The sequence below is a fragment of the Chinchilla lanigera genome, unplaced genomic scaffold (genome assembly GCF_000276665.1).
Source record: "Chinchilla lanigera isolate Chin_1 unplaced genomic scaffold, ChiLan1.0 scaffold00075, whole genome shotgun sequence".
Classification (NCBI taxonomy): domain Eukaryota; kingdom Metazoa; phylum Chordata; class Mammalia; order Rodentia; family Chinchillidae; genus Chinchilla; species Chinchilla lanigera.
In genome coordinates, this window is record NW_004955476.1 from 3,979,079 (window position 1) to 3,993,168 (window position 14,090).

The 14,090-nt window shown below is 37.0% G+C and overlaps 1 long non-coding RNA gene across 1 annotated transcript; it reads right to left on the reverse strand.

Moving 5' to 3' along the window:
- Window positions 1–1,824: 1,824 nt before the first annotated feature.
- On the reverse strand, window positions 1,825–13,678 carry LOC102011440. The gene is made up of 3 exons (XR_263619.1): window positions 13,590–13,678; window positions 5,235–5,332; window positions 1,825–2,142 (listed from the first exon to the last, which is right to left on the reverse strand). It is a non-coding gene; the product is annotated as an uncharacterized LOC102011440 (long non-coding RNA).
- Between the last annotated feature and the right edge of the window lie 412 nt (window positions 13,679–14,090).

Below are 14,090 nucleotides of genomic sequence, written 5' to 3' on the forward strand. Positions count from 1 at the left end.
GAAAGATATGCACCTTTTTCATTTCATGGACTATCACACAAATGGGAAAATTTCAGGGCACTTACATACTAATTCTTTTACTGTCACACAACATGGTCTGTAATAACTACATCTATGCCAGGCAATATCTTAAGTGTTAGGTGTAGACTGCTCAATAAACAATTGTGGTTCTGAACCTCACAGGGCTAATGTATATGTAGGCTTCCTTTTGCTTCCAATTTTGAAGTTTCTTTCCTTCTGTTAAAATAAATATTCTTAATTAAAATGATGCTGCATTTTTCATTCGTATTTCTCTTGAAACTTTCAAAATGAAGTGACTTTCACCACGGTTCTTTGTACTTCACAGGATCCAGATGTGCTCAAACAGTTTTGTGTGCTTCTTACTATGATAGATGGCAAGGGGCACTCTATTTGAGTATGATCTTCTTATGTACAAGGGATGTGCCTTACATTCTGTATTACATTATTTGGACACACTATGGTACACATGAAAAACACTCACTGGTTGTTGAATAAATAAATAAATCCCTCTTCTAATAGCACCATTTTTAGGATAGGGACAAGATGTTCACACTCCATCTTGATACACTCATGTAAGAGGAGGAAAAATAATATTGCAACATCTGGAATCAATACTGATAATATTTTAAATACGCTTGCCCTGAATCTGAAGAGAGGACATTTAGAAAGTTAATGAGCAGTAGAACCAACATGTGCCAGTAGATTGTCATCTTATCTAAGATTTTTAGAACTCAAAATTCGGAATTAGCACTGATAATCAGGAAAAAAATGTCAGCAATTCAGTCTGACTATGTGTAAGAGAAATGTGATACATTTAACCATTCCATATGCACATTATAGTCTTCAACTGGCTTTCCTTGATAAATACTGGAATCCTAGAAGAAAAGTTAGGAAAATGAAGCAACATGACTTACACCTCTCCTATTTGCCTAGCCTACTCACACTCTCAAATGTGTAAATAATTGAACAAAGTCTAAACCAAAAGTGGAAAATCAAAGTACTTAGAAAATCATTAATAATTTGGCACCTAATGAAAAGTTAAGCATTGAAATGGAGTATGTTCTTGACTTTTCTGCCAATTCCTGAATTGTTTAGTCAAACCAGACACTGATTATTTCAGATGAATAATATAAAGATATAACACAAATCACTGAATACTAATTTAAGTTCAGTTTTTCAGACAGAGTATATTTATAGTCATCAGGGTTGTCCCAGTACAACCTATCAGTGTGGAGTATATTTAAACAAGTCTTACTGTGATATTGATATAGGGATTTTTCCTCTGAGATGGACTTCTCAAAATACTAGGTAAATGAAGAAAATTCAGGAAAACCATGAGGAATACTGCAGAAGAGTTCTTTCTGACTAAAGCAACATGGGAAATGTTTCTCCTTGGGTTTGGATAACTTTCATTTCAATTGAAAACACCTATTGGCATAATGTGAGGTTTTCATATAGAACATGTAGTTTATTACTGGGAGACTACACATCTAGTCATATTGACTGAATTTTGTTAGGCAGGGTAAGATAATTTAAACTGTATGTAGTACAAATAAGATAGATGGGAGTTTGTTGGTTGTAGGGAAATGAAGAAGAATAAAACATTTTACACTGTATGAAGCACTGCACATATGCTGATATTTAAAGATTGTCAAGAGTTAGGCTAATAATTCATATGCTAGGAAGATTCTTCCATGGTGAAGATAAGTCACAAATGCACTTAAAAGACAGAAACAGTAAAACGTTATAGAGAAATGGAACAAAGTAATTTCACAATAAACAAGTGATGTCTATTAAATCATCCACAGATTAAGTGGATTAAAACAACAGCGATGTATTTTACTGCATGTCCCTCCTGGGCAGTTCATGTGGCACTCCTGTGGCTGCAGCTGTCTGACGCTCTGGTTACACAGGATGGGCGGTAATGCCCTCACCCTCTGTTCATGCTGACAACTAGGTCGTTTTTCTTCAGTTAGTCCCACTGTGGTGCTTTTATGTATGGACAGCATTTCACAGATGCAAATCCCAGGTCTCTGCTGTGTTGTGATTGGTCATGGCCCATGGACCACAGCACGACATGCGCAGGCTTGGAACCCTGGTGGGTGGGAACTGTAGGAGAGCCTGGGTAAAGCAGAAATAACTACTCAGAAACCTTTATTAAACACATCAGTTCATTGATATATATTTCCAATGTGCTCCTTCTGCATGCTGAGAATGTGGGTAGGTGGGAAGTGTGAAGACAGTTAACCAGTGTCAGTGAGATGACAAATAAATGATTCCCTTTGTCTCTACTAAGTTCAAGGGAGAAGGGATCATTTATTTTCCTCTCAAACTGCATGCCTTTGACCACTTACATCTTTTTTCTTTCAGAGAGAAATAGAAATCCTTAAATCACTATCCTTAAATCACTATCTTAATGAAAGCTTGTAGAGGCTTATGAAGTAATAAAATCTCAGAAATCTGGTCTTTTAGATAAATAATGTGATCACAGATTCTTGGAATGTTCATCAAGTTTAATCTCCTCATTCTTCATGGCAAGTGCTACACTGCTAAAAATCGATACAGATGGTGGAAAGAGTAAATCTAGACGGGCACTGGACCTCATCCTGAAGACTCAATTTTTTTTTTTTAACTGATGATATAACATCATCTATTACTTCATGAATATGATAGGTGTATTTTTAGTAGCACAGGGCTATTCTTATGGTCTGAATAAAGAATTTGTAACACTGGCCTCACAGTGGGATTTTCCAGTAAATAATCTCAAAGCCCAGGTGAAAATTCTAACCCCAGGACTGCTTCAGACAGAAAAGAGTGTGGAGGGGCTGGGGATTTAGCTCAGTGGCACAGCGCCTGTCTGGCAAGAGCAAGGTCATGAGTTCGATTCCCAGTACTGGAAAAAAAAAAAAAAAAAAAAAAAAAAACAGAAAAAAGAAAGAATGTGGAGAAGGACATTCTTCAGTTACTCTTTCATTGTATTGCCACAGGCCTAACCAAGCCATGATTGTTGGGTTCCCGAGGAAGTCTAGCAAAGGCATTGGTGGAAAGGAAAAGATTGCAAAACCTGTGTCCACCAGGATTTCTACCATGATGCTCCTGCCCTGGAGCTGACTGGCCATGCACTTAATCCTATGAACAGGTGAACTCAATAAACTTTGACTTTGAAGTTGTGGGTGTCAGGTATTTTGGGCCAGGACTGAGTAAGCTAATAAACTAGTCCTCTCAAAAATCAAATCTGGGGGCTGGGGATTTAGCTCAGTGGCAAAAGCGCCTGCTTGGCAAGCGCAAGGTTGTGAGTTCGGTTCCCGGTACTGGAGAAAAACCAAAACAAAACAAAACAAAACAAAAAAAATCAAATCTGTTGCACTGGGGATACAGCTCAGTGGCACAGTACCTGCCTGGCAAGCGTGAAGTCTTGAGTTTGATTCCCGGTACAAAAAATCAAATCAAATCTCTTACATTTTCTTCCAAATGAAAACTTAGGCTTTCCAGACTGGTGTTCATGAGGGACCAGGGAGCATGGCAGGCAGACCCAACTGCCTTACAAACAGAGTGGACTTCTGCTGTCCATTGTGATTCTGCGCTATATAGCTATTGACTCTTTTCATCCCTTACCACTTCTCTACATATATCTTTCCTTCACTCAGTATTAAAATAATTGCATTTCCTAGTGCACTGAACTTTCCCACTGTTTTATAGTTGCTGTGATTTCTATTTGTGATGTGGCTGTGTAATTTGCTTTCTTTTATATTGTAACTAGCTCCGACCTCTCTTGTAGAATCCATTCCTATTTGCTTTCCTGTGCTCACTCTGGTTTAGTGTCTGTCTTCTCTGCACTGTGCATTAATCCTGATCAATGCCTTTTTGCATGTACTCTGGTAAAGACTGCAAGCTGTGATTGTCTCTCGGAGCTAGTATGATTGTTTGTCATTCACATAAATCCTCAGTTCCTATCACAATGCTACCATCCTGCAGGTACTAGATAATAAATAACTATTTGTAAGTTAATAAATGTTTGTCAGAGATTTGTTTTGCCTGTGATGTGAGATCACCTAATGTATCATCAAGACCTGTTCCTGAATATTTTTTTTCTAAATATGTTTACTGGAGAATTAAAGCAAACATTATAATATATACTCTATCACTCTTTACTTAGACTATCTGTGAAAATTCTTCTCTGATACTTGATTCAGACTATGCCAAATGTACTACTCATTCCTCACATAATTTTAACCATATCTGATGCCATAATACTGATATAGTCAGCAAACCAACCACTTAATAGTATCGAAGTTGGTAATCAACATGTTAGACATTTGTTTTTCAGTGCAATGATAAAGTGTTAATAGTTACTTTTAAAAACACTGGTAGACAAGATTTTAGCATCATTTTTAAAAGAAAATTGTGGCTTTTGCAAAATGACAACACCCCAAGCTTTGTTATTTAAATAGTTAATTTTTACCAGTTCTAATTTCTTTCCACAAACCATATTCTCTGGATGCCTATGGTATCATTTAATTCTTGGAACGGTTGTTTCCTAAGCAGTTGTCACAGCATTAGCTATACAAATGCAGCTTCAGAATGTTCCCAAGCTACTTACAGGGTACACGGGGAGGGGGCTTCAGTCTGTTCTGGGAAGGCTCTTTCCCTTTGTAAAGTTAACATCCCATCAAAAATGCATTACAAAATCATTCTCCTACTCTGTGCCTGTTCCAGAGATTTAGGTACATCTGCTCAAAATGCATTTGCATTTTCCTCCCATTGAATTTGTTCACTGTGGCCCAGGCAAATACGCTCTTATCTGGCATGCATGGGAAACCAGGCAGGACTTCTAAGGAATTTGTCCTCCCAAATTCTGGCGTTTAACTGTGTCAGTACTTACACGGTCCAGTGCTTGTGGGCACAGTGACATCCAAATTTCTATTGCTTTTGTGCACACTTGTAAATTCCTCCCGGCACAGCTGGGCTTGGTATCCTTTCCCCAAATTTGAAACCCTTGAGGTTTTCATGCTGAAGGTTCTTAATCCCTAGTGCACCCCAGAGATGTCAAAGGACTGGACATGGAGATGAAACCGTGGAACATCACCGAGGAAGTATAATTGCCACCTGTACTGTCAATGAATGTACTGAGCTGCACCTCAGAACTGGTTTATGTGGGGGATTCACTTGTTTGGGGAAAAAATGGACAAGTTAAATAAAAACAATAAGCTCACAATGTTCCATTAAGCTGCTTTGTTGATGTAATGGAGGATGTTTCCTCTTGAGACAGTATCATCCCCTAAGTTCTTCATGATAAAATATTCTCCATCCTCTGAAACAATGCCAAAAGCAGGTGAGAATTAATTACTATAAAATATCTTTTTTTTGAAAAAAAAAAAAAAAAACTTAGGAAACTTGTTTTGCTTCCTAACGTATATATTTGGAAGTTATTTAATTGTCTGTGAAATTCAAAAGGGAAGAACAGAAGGAGAAGTAAAAATGATTAAGATGCAATATCTAATGTACCAATTTACTAAGATGAATGCAATTATTACGTATTGTAAACGTATACCCCCCAAATCAGTACAGAGTATTTTTGTCTTTGTTGCTTGTTTTTTTCTGATATCAGGAATCGAAATCACGACCTTCCGCTTGCCAGGCAGCCGCTATGCCGCTGAGCTAAATCCCCAGTCCCAAGAGTACTTTTTCTTTTTTGTCTTTTTGAGACAGGGTCTCGCTATGCAGTTTAAGCTTGCCTTGAGCTCACTTTGTAGCCCAGGCTGGTCTTGAACTCGCAACAATCCTCCTGCCCTAGTGTCCGGAGTGCTGGGATTACAGGCGTGCGCAGTATAGAGTATTTTGCATCATTCTAATTCTCATATTTCCCTATGGGGTATTACTTCTAGGTCCATTTTGTAATCAAGGAAACCGAGGCTCAGAGGTTATATTTTATGCATTTCCTTAGTTCACAGAGATAGTAAATGACTAGAGATAAGCTTTGGATTGAAGGGATTTGTCAAGAGTCTATCCTCATAAATCTCTATGTGAAACCACAACACTATTTCCACAGACTTCACTGGACCCCTGGATGCCCGTTGTTGACTTTCTTGGCTTCTTACCCTGGCATCATGAATCACACATGTTAAGTGTCTTTCCGTGTGTCAGCATATATAGTACTGCTCATTCAAAAGGAAGTTTCAGTAATACCTCAGCTCACAAATGCTTCTGTTTGCTATTGATTCCCTTCAAAATCAGAGGTCTTCAGCAAAATTTTGCTTCCATTCATGAATTCTGCATCAGGTGTTGACCACGACCGTGGCATCTTCCCCAGACTCATGGAACAAATTAAATTCGTGAACCAAGGTCCGCAGCACTGTGTACAGCCTCACCGAGCTACAGTGTGCTGTGGGATATGTAAACCAGAAATACGAATTCTGATGTCTAAAAAGAGTACGAAGTAGTAAATGCATTTGTAGCAATGAAGACAAAGCATCATTTCTAAAATTCACTCTATAAATGAGGATATTTTGTAAGCTGTCACATTTGGTCCCTCCGCTTCAAGTCCTGTCCTTACCTTGCTGCCTGGGGAAGTGGGACTCTTGTCTCAGGACTCTTCCCTGTGATCGGCACACTTTCTACTCACAGACAATGCAGTCTCTGCTCAGTTTCTATTCATGCATCAGGTACAGTCCCACTACCTCCCTGTCTTTTGATACAACAGCAGTACATGCAGCCATGATAGTTATTATTTGTTAAGTATCTGTGGTCAACTCTGATAAACTGTGTACATATACCTAGCTGCTCATGCAAATTTGACAACCAGTTCACTCTTAGGGTCTCTGGCTTAGCAGTGAGAAAGTTAGTATCTGGCCTAATGTCACCCAGTTTGTAAATCAACATAATGTGAAATTATAATCAGATATACCGAGTGTATAAATACTCTGTTGGTTCTATAGCAATGTCTAAAATGGCATTTGGTTCCACTGTGAGCTTCTTCTAGTTTTATCTATGGGACTACAGGGACTCAGTCACTCCCTAATGCTGGTGCCTCATCTGCAGTCTCCAATACCTTTTCTGGGGACTGGAATTTTGTATGCCCTTCTCGGCTTATCTACTGACAAATCCACGGCAATGCTGACCATACCATAAATCATGATGTACATTGTGTCTCTAGCTTCTTTCATCTCATGTTCTGCTTGTTCAAAAAAAAGCCATAGACATAAACAGAAGTTTTTCATGCTAGCCATGTTTTTGCCCTTTCCTTTTCTGCCTGCTATTCTACCTTCTGGGTTCCATGCTTTTTTTATTGATCTTGGCTTCCTTACAAAACACAAAAAGTATCCTTGATATTTATTCTGGGAAATTCTATTTTCTCTGACTGACACATTGAGTGAAAGATTCAAGTTTTTTCATTGGCTTTGTTACCTTATTGTGAAATGAGTTTCCCCTTGAAATTGCCAAATTTATTTATCTTTGAAACTTTTCTTTAGATATGTCTTATCTTTGGCTCATCAGAAGTCAGCTCATGCCTCTATTTTCAATTTTATGCTATTCTTTTAAATATTGTGATAATTTTATCATTTTTGGTCTTATTGATTTGCTTTGATTTTGTATTTTAGAAAATCATTTTCAAATCTTATTTGTAGTCAATATTTTAATCTTTATTCATGAAAAAGGAATGACAAATTATAAGAGCTTTAGGTTTAGAAACATGGATTTGGAAAGATCACAAATATAAATCTCCCCCCACAGGGAACAGCATGCAGAAAAAGAATGCTAGGAACACGGATGCAAATGACATAGTCAAAGATAAAAGGGGACAGTTTTAAGTGTTGTGAAAATCACTGAATATGATGGGTAGAGCCGGGAGAAGTGTTTCTATTTCTGGAATTTATAAATATGTGGAAATACTTTCGCATGTTGGTCTTAGACTGTTGCACAACTTGTCATCAGTAGCTCGAGATATTCCATACAGGAACAGAAGTGCAGTTCAGCCAGGCTAAAGAAGCCTTATGCTGATTTCAATTGTCCTGTGTTACTAGAAACCATAATTATGAGATGTGCTGTATACTCATGATAACTGGATTTAAAATTCAGAGGCGTAGGTAAAAACCTCGAAGACATAGGGGTAGGCAGAGAGTTCATGAATAAAAACCAAATTACACGTGAAACACTTGAAAGAATCAACAACTGGGATCTCATCCTACTGAAAAGTTTCTGCACATCTAAAGAAATCACCAGCAGAGTCAAAAGAAAACCCACAAACTTGGAAAAAATTTTAGCTGATTGTCCCTCAGACAAAGGGCTTCTATCTAGAACATATAAAGAATTAAAAAATTTCAGCCCCTCCAAATTCAAAGACCCAATCCAAAAATGGGCAGCTGAGATGAACACACATTTCTCAGACAAGGAGATACAAACGGCAAATAAATATATGAGAAAATGTTCAACATCATTAGTCATTCGAGAAATGCAAATTAAAACAACACTAAGATTCCACCTTACCCCAGTAAGAATGGCTAGCATTAAGAAATCAACCAATAACAAATGCTGGCGAGGCTGTGGAGAAATAGGAACCCTTCTCCACTGCTGGTGGGAATGCAGACTGGTGAAACCACTGTGGAAATCAGTTTGGAGATTCCTCCGAAAACTAGGTTTAGAGGTCCCATTCAACCCAGCTATCCCCCTGCTGGGTATTTTCCCAGAAGATCTAAAAACATCATATCACAGTGATATATGTGCACCTATGTTCATAGCAGCACAATTTGTAATTGCTAAAATGTGGAAGCAACCCAAATGTCCATCCACCGAGGATTGGATAAGAAAATTATGGTACTTTTATATAATGGAATATTACTCAGCTGTAAAGAAAGATAAATTCGAGGCCTTTATATTTAAATGGTCACAACTAGAGACCATACTCATAAGTGAAATAAATCAAACATACATGTGCAAGCACCGCATTGTGTCACTAGTGTAAAACTTGAAAGAGTTAATTTAAACTCGGAGGTATGATAGACACTGTGAAATGATAGGAAACCACCGAAGAGTAAAGGGCTTCTGGGATGTGGGAAAAGAGAAGGGAAAGAAGGAGAAATTTTGTATGTATGTATATACAGGATAGATAACATGGTTGTTCTTCTATCTGCTGTTTCTATGCTGAAAGAAACTGTCAATGAGTCTTTGGTTGACCAGTATTGCATGTCTATATCTGTTTTCATGAGAAGCCACTTTGAAGATATCAATATGTAATACAACCACCATTGTTAATTCCCTACCACTTTGTTTGGAACTCTGTATTGTCTGTATTGTGCTTGTGATATGTTGTAAAATGTTGTATGTCTGTTAATGTTTCCCTCCTTTTATCCTTAAAATAAAAAATAAATAAATAAATAAATAAAAAATAAAATTCAGAGGCATGCTACATTGTTTCATAGCAGAAGAAATCAAAACCACATTACAATTATATAATTACTACAATTTATAATACGATTATATAGACTTAAAATCATTTAAACAATATATGGTATCTTAAATTCTTGGGAAATTATTTTAGTAACATAATTTTTAAAGAATTTATAACTATAAACATATTCAGATGTCCTTGGATTTCCTTAGTGTTTTTTTTTAATTTACTTGAATTGAAGAATTGTATGGACTCTCAGAACAATACAACATTCTTACAAAGTTTAGGAAATTTTTCCACTGAGAATTTTTATTCTGTACTGTGTAGAAGTTACCAAAATGCCTCTATCTCATTGAAATTTCTCAAGTAAAAACCTAAAGAAATATAAGTTGTTATTAAGTCTTTTTTTTGTCTTTAATTCTTAGTGCTATGTTTGGCTTGGCCATGAACAGTCAGAATTTTCACCAGTAACTCACGTGGCACTAATTATACAGCCCCTGGATGGAAAGATCTTGATACTCGAGTCACGCTGTCTACAGCATGTGTCCCTGCAGAGTAACATTATCTCATGTTTTGCTTTAAAACACATAGCTCTTGCTTCATATTGAGGATATGAAATCTTAGAGTCACAAGTAACATACAAAAAATTGAACACTATTTATTCTTCAATCAAACGTATATATTCAAATCAATAAATGTGACATACAGATAATGGCCGGCTGTCTCTACGTGCACTTCTCAAGGAGATCCACCTTGTATGCTCAGAAGTTGCCCAGGAACATGCCAGGAATGAACAATCACTTTATACTTATGGAGGGTTAAACAGTTTCTAAAAAGATCACGCAGACCATGTTCAGGTGGCAAACACCATATGTACTACCTGGCTCTTTTTAGAAAATGTTCACAAGCTGGTGGTGTAGCAATCTGTTGATTTAAATGAGCGAATAAAAGCACCTCTCTTTTTTGGGGATCCGCACTCTATTTCTTTGAGGGTGTACTTTTAAATTCCTGCCTAATAAACCTTATACCACTGAATATATATATTTTGATTCTAATTGGATGTTGCAGAGACATAAGAAGTGTTTACTGTTGAATTAACATTCTGCTGGGAATATTAGCTATGTGTGCATAAATGTAAAACAAAAGATTGAAATGAAGAAGAAATCCAAAGGGTCCATACATTTATGGAAAATTCTTACCACCACTGGTTATTACAAAAGTAGAAAATCAAGCATCAATTATACCTACTTTTTAATAATTGGGTTAACAAAATGTAAGAAGATTGCTAGCCAGTTGTGGTTAACACAAAGGGAAAATGTACCTGTAAGCAATATTGATTACCTGAAAATATGAAACAGAATTTAGAGAGGATGATTAGTCATTAAACACAAAATTTTATATGAATATGTCTATGTCACAGAAATTCCATAGGAGCGAACTATTGCTACATAGCAATCACATCATGATTTTCTTAGAACTAGGAACCTTTAAATTATCACTGAACATTCACATGAAGAACACGAGGTCATTCTGTGGGTGACAGAAAGCAGTGTGCAGTTTAAAATCTTATATTTGCTTGTTTTCATATAGTATCAATTTGTGTATATAGTTTGTGCTCATCCCCAAAGCTCAATATAATAAAACAACAGGCAATGGGAAAAAACTGAAAAAAGACCAAAGAAGAAAACCTCAAGAAAATTTGTCATTTTATTTTCTCTAATAATTCTCCAAATTGTCCCTTTATACTTGAAATTTTATTTTCTAATGGAATCTGAACTCAGATCGGATTTGAAGAGTAATGGCTGAGTTTACAAACATTACAATTCTAGGGAAAGGTAGCAGGTTCTATAGCGACAGGAGATTAAGGAGCTGTGAAGCTCCAGATCTCAATACCTACTGCACAGGAGCGCACCTCTGAGCATGTCTCCTTTGTGACTGGTGACAAGAAACACCTGTGCCTGACGAAAACTGTGGAAGACAGGAACCTAGTGACAGCAGTAATAGGTGCATTCATCATGTTTCAGAGAAGTAAACTGGAGACCAGTAATAGACAATTATAACTAAATCGTTGTGCATGGATGCCAGTGATTAGAGTACTGTCAATCGTCACTACCACTGCCATTGATTAACATGGTCTTCTTAAAATACTTGGAACATTGAGGAGAAACATATTATAGTTGCATGCTTACCTATTGAGTAGTATCACTGAGAGTACTCAACAAATAATTTGTAATTTTGATGCATAATTTCAAATGAATATGACATAGAAAATGAGACTATGACAAACTTACCAGCTTATGTTACATTGTTCAATGAAATATATTTTGAAAAAAGTGTGCTCTTGAAGTTTTTGATTTTAGAACATGCAGAGTGACCTCAAAACTAGTACATGTAACCCTGAGAGGGAGAGTCATAGAAAAATGGAGGTTTCCCCTTGTTAGCTGTGTTAGATGAGTGATACAATAGACATGTTTTAAAATCTCCTAAATTTATTGGATAAATTTTGATGCTAAGATGAATTTCATGGTTATAATTATTGTACTTTTGAAAATAACTATGTATTTTCCATATTGAGAGGGACAAATTAAAAAGACATGAGACAGCATTTAGTTAATAGCAAGTTATTGCCACGTATGTGATTTCTTGAGCACAAATATCACTGATTTGGCATCCCAACAGTTTTGATTTTCTTCTTATTAAATTTATTTCAAAACATTCTCAATTCTTAAACTCCTGCCATCTGTGGATGGAAATCCAATACTCTCTGATCAATATCATTGAGAATTTTGTACAATTGTCCTTTCCTGGGAAATTCTTTGATTTTCACTAGATTGCTCTTCTCTGTTACATTTTCTATCTATTCTTTATTCTATAGTCCAGTTGACATCAAAGTAGAGTGAAGCCTCTAGTTTTCTTTACTGTTCTCAATGTCCAAAGGAATAAGGCAATTACCAAAAGTGTAAGCTAATCAAAAAATAGCATAGCTAAGAAGCAAAAACAAAATGTAAAAGCATATAAGATGTCATTGCTTTTGAAAGTTGACTAGTCATCTCTTACTGACAATTTCTGATCACCCAAGTTTTGTACTCTGTCCCTGTAATCTTCCACTTGCTAAATACTTCTCTTCTTTTTTATATCTGCTCCTCACATACCCACTCAGTACACCTTGGTGCACCTATCATTTTCCCTGCCTTTCTGCACAAACACAATACCTATTACTTCTTTCACAGGTCAAATAAGCCATGCACTTATTCATCATCCTAAAACTATGCCTGTGATTCCCGGCTATATTTTCATAAAAAATGGCCTATCAATGAGTTTTGATAAGTAAAATAATAAATAAAAATCTGTATCTACCAGGAATTTTGCATCAAAAATGTAACCTTTAATAACAGTAAGATGGCAATGCTTTTTAAAATACGAAAATGCAAGTTCAGAAAGATTAACTAGCTTGCCCTACACTGAGTTATCTTTACTCTCATTAAATATTCATTGACTTGTTCATGGTCCCCTCCATTACACTGGGGGTTCTTTTGACTAAGACCGGATGTCCTAGAGGTGTTTCATGTGTGGAAGGGTTGGATTGAAGCTGGAGTTTTTACAATAGATTACACAGTAGCACCAATTGAGAAGCACTAAATAAAGTGAGGTTGGAGCTAATCTCTAAGTATCACTATGAAGAAATCCTAAACTGGAGCTTTTATTTAGAAACATAGAGATATACTCCGAATTCAATACCTTGAAGCTGTACATTGTTCTGCTATCTTCTTTATAAAACAGAACTAATTAATCATGTCAGCACCAAAATCATGCCAACCCGTACAGAACTGAGCTCTCTAATCTTATCATGCTCTCCACCTAGCTAAAGTTCCATGTGAACTTTATGTGGTGATACCTGAGGGGAAAAAGCTATGAAAGTGTGTGAAAAGTCTCAAAGTATATATGACGAAACTTTTCACAAACAAAGGTTTAAATAACATGGCTTATGTGCTATAGTATTTAAATAAAAGGCTGGGAAAGGCAAGATCAAGGTTGTGGCAGGGTTCAGTTTCTGGTGAGGGCTCTATTCCCGACTTGCTGGTAACTGCCTTCTGGCTTTGTCTTACAGAGAGAGAGAGAACCCTAGGTTCTCACTCTATCAGATTAAACCTCCAGCCCTATGGTCTCATGAGAACCCACTTACCTCTGAGATGAGTAGCTTAATTTCCAACTTGACTGGCTTGGGACTGCCTAGAGGGTTAGTAAACCACACTCTGTGTATGCCTAGGGGAGTCATGGGGGTGGGACCTAGGTAATGTATATGGTCTCTGTCCTCTTCCTCTGTGCCATAACTAAGAAGCTTTGTGATCCAACACCTTTCCACCATGATACTCCTACTTTGGAAGGAGCCAACCATAGACTGAGACCTCTGAAACTGTGAGCCAGTTAAACCATTTCTCCCTTTAAATTGTGGGTTTCTGTTATCTGATACCAGTGATAGAAGTGCTGGGTAATATACCTGCTATTACAGTTTGTATCTGAATGTCCCCTCCCACAAAGCCTTATGTGGTCATGGGGGGTGGGATAGACTTTGTGATTGGTTCATTATCTAGTGAGGAATCAGGCATGAGAATGCTGCACAGGCAGGTAGCCTGCATTCAACATAAGGGAGGAAAACAGGCTTGCTCCTCCCTTTTGCTCTTGT